Below are 13,951 nucleotides of genomic sequence, written 5' to 3' on the forward strand. Positions count from 1 at the left end.
TTCCTCTGATCGCTTTGCCATCAAAGCGCATTTCTGTCTCGATATGTCGCTGTCAAAGCCTTGTGAAATTGAGACGGAGATGCCTCTAACAACTGGAAAGAATGAGACGGAATAAGAGCCCTGGTGTCGGTTGTTTGTTGTTGACTTGATACAGTTCCACATAAATATAAGCTGCTAACATTTTCGGAGAGATGGGCGATGATAAAAAAAGAGCCTTTATTGGATTGACGACATTGTCGGATGGGGAAAGAATAGAGAAAGGAGCCGAGTAGTACTTGGGTGGGGGGGAAAATAGAAGAATATAACGACGGAACGGGAACGACAACTGCCGGAAGAAAATGTGTTTGATCCACAGGTGGCAGAGTGGAGTCTGCGGAGAGAGAGATGTGTGTGTTGGGGCCGGACGAAAACTATATCATCACAATGAAAGAGAGGGGAGAGTGGTCGGGTCCGACTTACTTACTTACTCTCTCGACGGGAGCTGGAGCCTTTCAGACTCCCGCCGGTCGTCATTGCAATCGTCTTGTTCAATAATGGCGCAAAAAGGGCTAACATCGACTTGCACCTCTTTCTCTCTTTTTTCTTTTTATTCTTTGCCCAGCAGTTTCCCTTGATTGTTCTTGCAGCTGGGCACTGGCCGACAATGAATAGATTTATGACATGTATGCCGACTCGGCCCAATGTCTTTTCCTTGAACTCTTATTACAGTAACACTCTAGCTCTTGCGGAGTGCCCCCTTATTTTTGTGTGTTACAATCGACACATGATGATCGCCAATTGTTCACCCAACAGCTTCTCGCCTTTTTCTTTCATTTCGCTTGTTTTTACGTACGTCAGTGGACCGTTGTATTAAATCATCATGTGACGTCGGTTGCCACGACGACCGCTGACACACACGCGCATTTCTGAGATAACAATCAAGATGGTCGCAACAAGCGTCTACATGATGATTTCTTTAGCGGTCTATACACAATTCCTTCCATCACCGATTAAATGGAATAGAAATCAAATGGGAAAATGCCTTCGATCGAGCTTCTATTCTGATTGATGATATCGGTTCTGCTCTAGAGCGGCCATCAGTTTCGACCGGTTTTTATATGGACGGGCGGATTTTTTTTTTTTTTTTCGATTCAATTGGCGTATATACATTGAGAAAATCGATCGAATAGTATAAAGATTTACTATAGGGGTTGGGTTTTTATTTTTTGCCGGGCTTTTTGAATGTGTTGCTGGCGTCCTTTTAAACAACAATAGTGTGTTGTCTTGGCTACATGTATCCATACAGCAACTAGAGAGAGAGAGAGAGAGAGTAGAAGAACCATATATGATGATGGTTGTCGTCGTCGTCGTCGACGTCGTTCAACGGCGTCTCTATATATATACACACACACACGCATAGAGAGAGAGAGCTATGAGCCCTTGAACCCCCCTCTTTTTACGGATTCGAAAAACTCCCTTTTTCTTTTATTCTCTTGAGCAGCTCTCTTGTTTGGCAACCCTCGGTCGTTCCTTCGGTCTGCATGGGGAGGAGAAAGAGCCCCCACCCTTTTGTATAAATGCAACGCACAGTAGAATTTAGCGTGTGTGTCTCTGTGTGGCAAAAGGACCAGAAGCGAGCAGATGTCCATGTCGTGGGAGAAGGGGGCTGGAGTGGTGGTGGTATATAACCTCTTCTTTTTTTCCTCCTCCCTACAAACCCCCCCCCCCCTCTCCTTCTTCTTCTCCTCTCGGTGCTGGCGACGCTCGCCGACGCTACGAGCAGCAGCTGCTCGAACGTACAAAGTTGGCGTCGCTCGGTCTCTCTTTGTCACCATAGCAACCCCCATAGCATATCTAGCGCCACGCGCTCGCTTGTATACACCGACTCTCTTCTTCGTCTACTAGTCAAAAAAGAAGAGGGGGAGGGAGAAACAACAAAATAAAAAAGAAAAGAAAAAATTATTCGGGTGGAGGAGGAGGAGGATGAAGCTCTCTTTTTCATTCTTATCTCAACCCACGCACCTTTTGTGTGCTCGAAGCCACCGACGCCGTTTTACAGGCAGATGTTACGCCATCTCCGTCAGTCGGTACAGCAGCCGGAGCCGAAACGACGCTCAAACTATGACTCTCTTTTCTCTTTTTATTTTTCGTCTTTTTATCATCCTCCCTCAATTGAAATCATCGTCTATTATGTCATGGACCACCTTTCCGTCGATGGGGGGGCGACGCCGAGGAAATAAACGCAGCATCCCCCCACTAGCCTTTAGTCGGACTTGAACGCAGGTGATACAACTTCCTAATAACATCCCGAGATAAAAAAAAAAAAGAGACACTCTAACAAGCATCTGGCGTTCTTGAACCCAAAGTTCCAGTCGCGATTCGCTTTTTTCCTAACTGACGTACGCGTCTAATCGGTTGCAATTTGCCTTCGTGCGATAAGATTATTCATTTCGTCTTTCTATTACGGCAACGCAAACAACAAACAAACATTTTTTCGGTTGACGTAAATAAAGACGCCCTAGAAAAGAATCTTGAAAAAGAGCCGACCCGCCAGATTTTTTCTGGAATTTTTGGGCCGTTGTCGTGTCAACGAGAAAAAGGTCTTCAACTTGTTTTTTGTTTTTTAAATAAAAAGTCGACCGAGTTAGTGTAGATGCAAGCATCACTGCACCAGCTTGTAGGAAAGATAAGCTCGTCACTCATACTGGAGGAAATGCTGAGTCTATGGAAAAAGCAAAGAAAACACCCAATTTTGTTTGGCTTCGGGAATGTATGCCGTGTGCAACTCTCACGAAACGTCGGGATTATCCGGCAAATATATCCATCTGCTTTAATTTTTTCAGGAAAGAGACTTAAGAGTCACGGGGTCTTTCCTATTTACTTTTTTTTCTTTCCCGCCCCCCACCTCCCTGCGTCTATCCTATCAAACGTCTCGGGCAAAAGGAGTTTGTCGGGATGATCCTCCTCACGACGCTCCGGCCACCCAACGCCTCCTCCTTGGGAAAAAGAAGAAGAAGAAGTTTGTCCGTTGTTTTGGAAAAGAGAAGCCCTTGGGGTGTCGAAAAAACCGTTTTTAAAGGTCTCCCGTAGGTTGTTCCCCTGAACCCCTTATCGTTTTTTGGTTGTTTCTGATTTTGTGTTACAAGGAGAACGACGTCGATGTAACACAAAGGAAAAGGGGGATATGAAAAGGACCTTTAACATCTTCTTCTTTTCTTGAGGGCAAAGGGATTCCCCCAATAGCCCACAGGGACGTAACCGTCAGTGACGCCGCGACGTCCCTTTTCTTCTACTTTTAAAGAAGAAAAACGACGTCGTCCAAGGAAGGGGGAAAACCCAAGGACGCGTGACCCGTCTCTTTAAAAAAAACTTTTGCAACGAAGAAAAGAGAGATTCCCCCCTCTTCTTCTTCTTCTTTAGACATTTTCTCTTATCGGATAAGTGTGTCTGAATCAAAAGAAAAAGTGGAGACCCTTTCTTGTCCTCCCTTTTTACTCGCCAGGAATAACCCCCCGAGGAGGTAACCGACGCTCTTGCGTCGGCAGTTGCGTATGGGAGCCTCCACCCTCTTCCAAGGTGGTGGTTCCCATCTTCTTCATCGAAGAGGGGAATGCTAAGGAAGGGGGGGGGGGATGAATGAAAACGAAGGAATCGTCGAGTCTCTTCCCAACGTCAACGCGCAATCCGGGACCTTTAAATCGAACGGACAATGTGAAAATAGGAACCCCCCTTCTTTCTTTCTTTCCCTTTTCTTATAAGAGGGTGTGTGTGTGTGTATTCTATTGTGACTTCTTACGTCTATAAGTCCGTCCCAGCAAATGAAAAGGTTTTGTTAAAAGGGAAAAAAGAAAAAGTCCTTCTCTTTCTTTTCATCGCCTCAGAGATATGGGACGACGCTGGTCTCTCAAGACGCGTGGCGTCTTTTTAATTTCTAAAGAAGTTTGGAAAGAAGATATTACCGAGGGGAGAATTAAAGGCCCTCGGGCTGTAACCGACGCCGGATCTCTATCGCGCAACGGTCATGTCAAGGAAAATAAAGGTGTGACGGCTGCGACTGTCTATTTTCCACCCAAGACGTCGTCGTCGTCGTCCTTTTAAACCTTTTGTGTTGCTTAACTGCAGTGTGTAAAAGATGGAGTCTTTTTATGACGTGTCTATTTAAAAATGGAGAAGTTGCAAGACGATTCGTCCTTTCTTCTTTCACCCCCGTGTTTTTATTTTCTTCATTCCAACCGACTTTTTCTTTCTTCGACCGTTCGCGTGCCACACCACCTTGAGACGCGTGCCCAATCGAAGAATGACGCCCATCATTATCACGACCAACTATTTCCCAACGGTTTTTTTTTTTAATTCATTTCTTTTCTCCCCCATTTTTAAATAAGAGCGCCAGTCATTTGTCCCGAATTATTCTGAAATAAATTTCCCGGATGATAAGAAAATATTACAGAAAATGCCGAGTGCAGAACGAGCTTTTGAACTTTTCGGGTTTCCCAGCAGCATTGTTGTAATTCATTTGACGCTATAGTCATAGTGATGGCGACGGCAACGGCGACGTCGTCGTCGTCGTCGTGTGTCAATCTTGAGAGAGCAAAGGACTCAAAATAACGTAGGACAATAACATTAAACGGAGACTCGCTAAGGATTCCCTTAGCCGCTCGGCCACACTCATCTTGCACATGTTTTTCTATTCCGCGTCCCTTATTACCGAATGGTTATTTATTTTAAATGTAATTCTTTACCAAAAAAACGGCTTTCAGACACCTTGAATATTTGAAAAGGAATTTTGTTTCACTTAACGCTTAATTCTTTAAGGGGCAGATGTGGAACAGTCAAATGTTAATGAGTAAATATTACGTTGTTGAGTGGATTACCTAACCAACTGACGTCATCCGGATGAGTTCTATTTTTGTCACCGTTACAGATCACATTGTCACCAGATAAAATAAGAGAGAAAGAGAAAAACAACACAGGTATGTTGGACTACTGTCAAAGAAATGAAGAATCATTGGAAGACCGGATGTATTAGACAAATGTTTTCTTTCCTCTGGTTGGTGTGTTCTCATTTGACCCGTTATAGAAATAGGAAGTCGATCCGGCTGTCCATTTCGGAGCCGTTAGATCGAAGAGGGAGGGTTTACAGCGTACATATGTGTGTGCATGCATGCATGTTTCAGCAGCGTCATGCCCAAAGGTGATCTGACGGACTCTTTGGCCTGCGATGCGGGAGGAAAGCAGAAAAATATAAAGGCAATATTTAGTCGTACAGTATTTTCCGAGAGCTGGGGTCGATGGTAGAGAGAGAGAGAGGATGTTGTACATACAACAACTAGCAGACGCAGCAGCCGGCAGCTGCACACCTGTCTTCCCATCCTCCTCCTCCCCCCTCCACCCCCTCTTCACGTCGTTACTCGTTACAATCCCTCCTTTTTCTTTCTCTCCCTCTTATCATCTGTGCTGCACAAGCGTGTATCTCATTCTCTCGAGCCAAAATGTTTGTCTCTCTCTTAATAGCGGAGCTCGGAAGAGATCCATTCAATTTCCATTTCAACGGATTTGAAGCTTGTTATGTGATGTAAGTAATAATCAGAAACCGGTCGCCGTCTATCAGCAAAACGTCCCAAGTCGAACGCACCGACGATAGATCACGGTGATGACCGTTGGCTCTTGTCAAAACTTGGAGCACTCTGTGTCCTTAGTTCGTCTAGAAGTTGGTCGTCGTCGTCGTCGTCGTCGTCGTTGCCGTTTCTCTCTAAACCGATCATCTATATGCGAGAGATGGAGCGAGAGCCAACAAGGAATTATAAACATGGCACGAGGAAGCAGAAGGAGGGGGAGGTTAAACACTCACTACTAGTCACTAACTGTAGTAGAGCAAAGAGAACAAATAAACAGCCAAATGGACATGACGACGACGACGGACGTGTGATGGACCCCTTTTGTCGCCCAATCGATTTCATCAAAGACTCATCTCTTCTTAATATAAAAGTCTGGCGTTCAAATAATGTTCCCTCGAGTTCCAAACTCTCCCAGGGTCTCCTATTGTATAGTAGATTGATCACGAACAAACAACAACAACAACAACTAGACGTACTACTACTTGCCTGGGCTCTATATTGATCGCCACCATTGCGCACTGTTTTTATTGTTGTCGTGAGGCTAAAAGATCAAGATATCCATCCATCCACTACGTCGTATTGCATCATGGATTACTTGGATCTATAGCTAAGCAATCGCAGGGGAAACGGGCCAGACTTTAACGCGACAGACAGAAGGTAAAAAGGAAAAGTAAAAACGACGGGAACTAGGAAACGTTGCGACATCGAACCGATTGGAGAAAGAGACTTAATCAATTATTCAGTGTACAAACAAGACGGATCGATCGATCGAGGAGGGGGGGGGGACCGGTGTCAAAGCTTATCCGTGGGAATTGTCGGCCGCGGGAAATGGTTACGTCCACAATAGTCTGCTGATATCTGACCAGCGCCACAACTTAAACATACCAGTACAGCAGCAGCAGATCGATCTCTCATGGATATGTTTGATGATTATTCCATTCGGCGTTTCTTTTATTTGCTAATGAAAATGGTCGAATCTTTTGTTGGTCAAATTTCCATCTGCCGTGTGTTGTCCATTTCTCAGCCCGCCAGTGAGAAGAGCAATTCCAATTTGAAAATTCATAGAAAACGGCCAAGATATGTATATCCCCTTGAGAGAGCGAAGTCTTTTTTTCCTCTAGTTGAGTGATCGAGAATAGGTCGGCCGTGTTTGAGGAGGGATCAAGGGGACTCGGGTTTTTGTTTGGGTTGAAAAGGAAGAAAAAGAGCCGACGAATAGGTTGACAGCAACAATTTGTTGTTGACATGGGAACGTCACCACCGCCGTGGTCAATGGGGAAATGGACAGACCCCGAGCTGTTGGTTCATTACCAATGCATTCAACAAGAAAAAAAGAGACCTATCCATTATCGGTAGTATAGTCTACGTTCCAAAAACTTGTTAATGGAGAAGATTATACAACTGAAACTCTTTCTTACTGCTACCGCCATTGTATTTGCCGTGCTGTTTTTTCACCGGATAGTGGGCATTTCTCTCTTTCACATTGAGAAATGCCAAGAAATTAAGTTCAACCCCATCTCCTACATAAAGATTCAATCAAACGTGTACACAAGAAACAGATAACCGGTAGTAGTAAAAAAAAAGCTCAGTAATATATTTGTCTAAAGGGAAACGGATAACCGAGCAAGACGGTCAAGCTTTGATACGAAAATCACCAGGTAGATGTTCTTCCTCGTCTTCTTATATGTCCTTCCTTCCTTCTTTTCCCCCCTGACTGATTGCCCCCCTCTTGTAAAATAACAAACAAACAGAGATGAAGGAGCAAAAAAAAAAGAAAGAAATTTGACTGACGACTGAAGACTTCCTTCCGTTCTACCTCAAAAGCAACAACCTGTTGGAGGTAATGAACAAAAGACGTAGATACGTACGCCCCCCTTTAACCCTCCTCCTTATTCTCCCCCCGACCGAAGAAGAAAAAAAAAAGCTCGTCTTCCTCCCTCTCACCTTTGTTCATTTTTTTTTATATTAACGAGAAAAATGGTGGTGGTGGTGGGTAGATGACTGGGGGGGCCGCGCCATCATCGTCGTCTCCCCCTCATCTTGATAATAATATAAAAGGGTCACGACAATCTTCGGGAGACTTTTAAACGCTTCCGGCTCGCTTCTTTCTATTTTCTTCATATACTCCCTTCGCCACTTGTTTGTTGTTTGTTGTTGTTGTTGTTGTTGTCTCTTTTTTGACAAGTTGACGGAGCTCCAACGTCTTCTTGTGTAGACTGGAGAAGACACGCACCGTCCGGTTTTATTTCACCGCCGTTCTCCTGATGTCTGTGGGAACCGTTTTGTGTTGTACATGTTTTTTCTCTTTCATTTCTTTCGTGGAAAATGATAGAAAGATGATGATTCAATTTCTTTTGTTTTGAATCCAATTTCGGTTGTCTTGACGATTTCTCTGGAGGAAGCCACGAAATGAATTCACGTGGAAAGTCACTCGAAAATTCGTTTAGATTTAATTCCCAGCCGTTTCAATCATTCGATGGTAATGGACATGTTATAACTTGCTCACGCAGATCGTCTGTCGCTGCCGCAATGTTTGTCGTTCACGGTTGAGAAGCGACGCGCGTCAAGTCGACAACAAACAATATAAAGCCTCCTCCCTTTTCGTTTCCCGACCGAAAAATAAAAATAAATAAAATCAGTGTCATGATGCGTTGCCGTACGTATTATCATGTAGAGAAAAAATAATAAAAGAGGGACGCGGAAGGAAGGAAGAGCTTCCTTCCTTCCTTCCTTCCTTCCTCGGTTACCGAAAATGTTTGCTTCCTTCCGACTTGACAAAAGAGCACTTCCTATGTCCGCCCTTAAAAAACAAACCAGAACCTCGCGCGTCATATTATTATTACCATTTTTTGGGTTGTGTGGATGGATTGAGAAGGAGGGATGCACTGGACTGGGGGGAGGAGGCGGGTCAGTTTGAAAAGAGAGTGGACTTACTTATAACGCAGACTAAGCGCGCCTCGTGGAGCATGAGAAATGCGGGTTTTCCCTTCAATGCTCCGCTCCCCCCCTTCACACACAAAAAACAACTCTACTCTACTCTACTCTGCTGTGGCTTTTGTTTCTTTTTATCTCTCCGAAAAACTTCGTCTTATTCTTTTCTCTTTTGAGGTTGAAGCTCACCACGGGTGGGAAAAGAACTTTGGCTCCATATCCACGGAGGTCGCATCTCACGCATTTTCCATATTTTGTTCAACCGACGAATCATTCATTCGCGGTATCACCCCCCTTTTTTTTTCTAAATTCGTTGGGCTCGTTACCGTTTGTTTCCTCTACTGTCAAATGTCGGATGATTCATAGAAAGAAACTAAACACACACACGACCTTCCGTAGTGAGGCCGGATATATATGTATACCAAGCGCGGCGTTGCGGGAATCCGGAACTAAGGCTCAGGTAACTACCGGATTCTTTGCGACACGCAGACCAGACCACAGGAGGGATATTTTTTTAATCCCGTCTGATTTGATTCGAATGATGAAAATTCGATGCTATTCGACTTCCTTATTTGTCGCCTTATGAAAGAGGAATCCTCTCGAATGTTTTGAACGTCATCAGGTGAGTGAAGAGGTCGCCGTCTATCGGGTTTTTGGGTGTGGTAGCATAGAGGACGTGACAAGGAGACAACGAATCCCAGTCTCGTAGATCATCCCCCTGTCTCGCATTTTTATTATTGTTCAGCAGCTATTGTATTTATACAAATACAGAAGACCTACATTGTCGTTTTGATATTAAAGAATATTATAGGAGCCCGCGCGTGTGTGTGTGGGGGCACAGGATCGGGAGATAGAGACGGTGGAACATGATTTATACGACGTCTCCCTGTCGGTGGCCTGTAGCGACGACGACGACCGCGACTAATCAGATTAGAATGAGAAACAAAAGTAACGTGTACTTAACAGACGGACAAACCAACTGTCCATTGTGTTCATGAGCTTCCAATTTCCCTGTTTTTTTGTTTTCCCCATATGGATCACGTTTGATATGATCCCCTCCTCCCAGTATCTGGAAAGAAACGTGAAAAAGGTCATCGGGGGATGTACCGTAGGCAAAAAGGGCAATAGAAATCCCCCCCGGCCGCAGAAACACACAAATAAAAGTAGCGACGCAATTGTGTTGGGCTTCCGATGCGCTTTCTCACGATCGTCACTCGACGATGACCGCACCAAACTCCATCCGATTCTTTTTCCCCCGCCGACCCCTATCACGCATCCGCCGAGTCGATTTCAATTCAACTTTGACACGTTCAAAAATTCAGAAAACAACAAGCAAAATAAATGTGGGCATGGGAATAATAATGTTTGCATTGTTCTCCGATGGCAAGCGGAAAAAGTCGACGCGCTCGTTTTAGCTCTGTGGCTCCCATGAAGCGGAAACAATGAAATTAACGTGCCGTCGCCACGTCAAAAAATAGACCCAAGAAGACCAAGGACTCAGAGATATACGTCCCGGTACGTTTCATAAGGGGATAAGCTATATAGCAACTCGCTGACGTTCTTTTTTTGGTTTTTGGCCTTTTTTTTATCTTCTTCCGCCCGAGCTAAATGCGATCCACTGTAGCGTATGAGGAAAGCCGGTATCTGCCTCTATCTCATCGGATTGATCCTTCGTCAACAACACTGGAATATAAGGAAGCTCTATTGCTCCTGCCGAAGTTGTAGTAAAGTAGCGCAGCCATTGGGATTTCTCTGTCTGTCTCTGTGCTTTGTTTTTTGAATGTCGGGCGTGTCGTCAACATCGGAAAAGCATTCGGAAGTTGTTGGCCAGCAAGAGAAAGTCCACTCGCCTCTACACAAGGGCCATTTTTTGTTTTCCCCTTTTATTTTTTACAACAACAGCAGGAGCAACGGTACATGGAAAGAGAGAGAGAGAAAAAGAGGTAACACACAGTGGCGAAGACAAACCGGAATTGTCATGCGGATGTTGGCCGTTTCCGATTTCCGGCTGTGTGTCGTCAACAACACAACAACAAAAAAAGGAAGCTAGATGGAGGTGGGTAGTAGAGACAGGATAAGCAGCCGACCGCAGGACAGATTAACTCGGAACTAATAACTTGAAACGCGCGCTAAAAATTATATCTCTCGAGCGAATCTCAAACTGAATACCTGGACCTAGCCCCTGAGGCTACTGTCGGTCGCCAGTCGTTAGATCTCGCCTAACAACGTCTTTGAAAAACGAATAAGAAATCAAACGGGAAATGCAACATTATTCGAATCCACACACATAGGCGGATCCCGGTAATGGGCAACTCCGCCTGCAAGACGTTTGCCTTTCAGAAAAACTTGATTGACCATCCGTCCAGCAGCCGTTGTATGCGGCCCGAGAGTCTTTATTTGTTCAAACGGTTTCCAACCAATTAAATTCCCATTCACCGCGCAACTCGTATACACACATACTACGTGTGTCGAAGAGTTACGAGGCATTGGACGGGGGTTGTTTTGTTTTTTTATTTGCGTCTTCAAAGTCTCTCTCCGCACTACATCACACAAGAAGTAGTTGGGGCTCAAGAAAAGTGTGTGTGTGTGGTTGGGGGGCAGAGGGAAAGGTGCGCTCATCAATCACCTGTAAAACGGAGTGACCCCAATTGAACCTGAGGAAGTTAAGAGGCGTTACCGAGGAGGTAGTCTGTTCCTTCCATTATCTTTAGAGAGCTGCTACTAGGAGTAGTAGTACTAGCCCCCACTGTTTTGTTTTTCACTCTATATTGAAATGCTTGCGTCTATTCTACCTGAAACGTTAGACGTCCACTTCCTCCCCATCAAATAGACGAGCAATGAAATAAAAATTGAAGAGCGCGCCCTTTTTTCTCTAGAGCGGCTGTATTACACACCCGCACTAATAATCATCGGCCGTCGGTGTGTGGGATATAGGATAGCATTCAATTATATCACAAATGTAACCATCGGTCTCGTCACTGTGCAATTAAACCTTACCATCCGGCGTGTTATTTCCGTCAGAAATCATCCCCCCTTCTTTTTTTATTTTCTAAAATTAAAACTGGAAACCCAATTGATAAAAATTGAAAACCAAATATTTGCGCGCCGATCTTGCGACGTTGCAGTCACTTCCCGTTCGATAAAAACCAACAAAATGTGAAATCTTTCATGCGTTTTCCCAACATCCAGTTTTCAAGATGGGAAAGAAAGACGCGCACATTTTCGTTTTATTGCACAATGATGTTTTTATCTGGCGACTCCACACATCCCGTCCGGATGGGAATGTCACGTCTGTCGCTCCAAAACTCTTTTCTGTCTTTTTGAATTTTCTAGAAAAAAAAAGCACGATGCGAATGAAAGGGGTTGTCTGACGATCAAGATCCGACACCCGATTGTACATGTACTCTTGTGTGTTTGTTTTCTTTCTAGTCTGTTTGAAGGTTATTTTTTCTTTTCCAAAAAAGGAAAACAAAAAACAGAAGGCAATTGTGCGCCATATGGTGGGCTGGAGAGAAAATGTACCGGTAACCCACCTTTACGTCTCCTCGTTAGCCTCATTCGAGTCTTCCCTTGTTTTGTACAGTGAACACTGTGAGTCTCTCGTCTCTCTCACGTATGTGTACAACTAGTCAACAGCCAGAACTATATGGCACGTATAATGCCTACTGCGTCTGTATCTGTCTCTCTGATATAATGACAAGGTTATAGTGTATCTCCCCACCATGGCTGCCAGCTATATAGATCTCTTCATGATACTTTATATATTTTTTCTCCAGTTCTTCTTCTCCCCATCTGTGTCGTCTGAGTTTTGGGGGCCCGGAGTAAAAGGGGGCCAGGAAGTTAGGGTCTATATCTTCGACTTTCGTGTTGTATACGACCCCCCGAATCCCCCCCCCCCTCTCTCTCTCTCATCGCATTATTTAGTAAAGACGGTTGTGCAGAGTAGTTGTAGGAGTGTAGTACCAGTCGTTTGGTTTTGTGGTGTACATACGTAGTAGTATACAGGGGAGTGAGACGGAGCTAGAGAGGCCGGCGGAAATGAATGAGCCTCGGCCGGGTGGTAGGTTCGGACGCACGCGACCATTTTCTTGGAGCAATCTGCTGCTCAATGCTCTCTGTCTCTGAGCTCCTTTCTTGTCACTCACCTTTATTATTGTTATTATATTTTATACACTATATGATAGCGTCCAGAGAGACAGTACGGTGGGTCTCTTGCCTTATTTGGATGTTTATTATGTAGATGCCGAGGAGGAGCTACTGGGGTTTGTTTGACTCGTCCTAATTTTCATCGCATTTTATGATAGTCCAGGGCCGTTTCCGACAGCCTCGACTACATGAACCGACATAAGGGCAGCTGCAGTGACGATGATTGAAATCCCGTCTCAAAATAATAAAACCGACGTCTCATCTGCTCCCGTTTTTCCCCTCGAATTTTTGACCCGCTGCCCGACGCCAATGTTGTGTCACTTGGGCAAGTTTTACTTTTCTTATCGTGTCGCAATCTTCGACTTGTTTCTTATCACGAGCCTTATGGCCGTCAACTGTCGCTCGAACCATTTTTTGTTTTTTCGAGATAGGCTAATTCAAAGTAATTTCATTTAGTCGTTAAATCCCCATTCGTTGCATTTGAAAGTGATGGTTTCTTGACACGACACACGGAGCCCAACGGTGACGTCACAGGTGGGCGTCTGCCCTGGGAAGAAGAGGATCGAATGGCGATATACATTTTATAACTTGTCCCGGCCCCGGCAAGATGGTCAAAACGCTTTGCACCAAGTGGAATACGCCCCCCGTATCGCTCTCTTTAGGGTTTTGTGTTCCTTGTGTGTGTGTATTTTTGTGTTATCCTTCAACCCGGACCATATAGAATGACTCGCAAGTTGTCATCAATAATTCCACTTGATCGTGTACCAACGCAAGTTGCTTGGGCGACCGCGGGAAATGGCGCGCGACTCTGCCCCAACAATCATGATGAGCCGCACTCTGAATTAGGTCATCGAGCCTCTTCATTTGGCAAAGAGTCTCCGCGACGTGCAACTACTACTACTCCGCCGCCGCCGCTACCGTCAGCGTGGCGTGTGAGATAACACACATTCATTTATTTAATATGACTCTTATTGTACTACAGTCCGAGAGAGAGCTGCTGTAACATCAATTTTTTGTTTGGTTTCTTTTCTTTTTCATTTGGGTAATGCTTTATAGTGGGCTGTGTGACTGATCAATCCCAAGTCCACAACTAACTGGCCAGCCAAATGCGAAAGGGTGAAGACGACCGAAAACAAAAAGGAGAGGACTAGTAGACGACCTTTTTATTTTTTCACCCTCCTCTCCTGTTTTTTATCGTCGTCACGATCGGTGAAACGAAAATGCCAGTCCGCAATGTTCTAGTCGTCGTTGTCGTCGTCAGAGAAGTTCATTATTATATC

Source organism: Daphnia pulicaria, chromosome 3 (genome assembly GCF_021234035.1).
Source record: "Daphnia pulicaria isolate SC F1-1A chromosome 3, SC_F0-13Bv2, whole genome shotgun sequence".
NCBI classification, from domain to species: Eukaryota; Metazoa; Arthropoda; class Branchiopoda; order Diplostraca; family Daphniidae; genus Daphnia; species Daphnia pulicaria.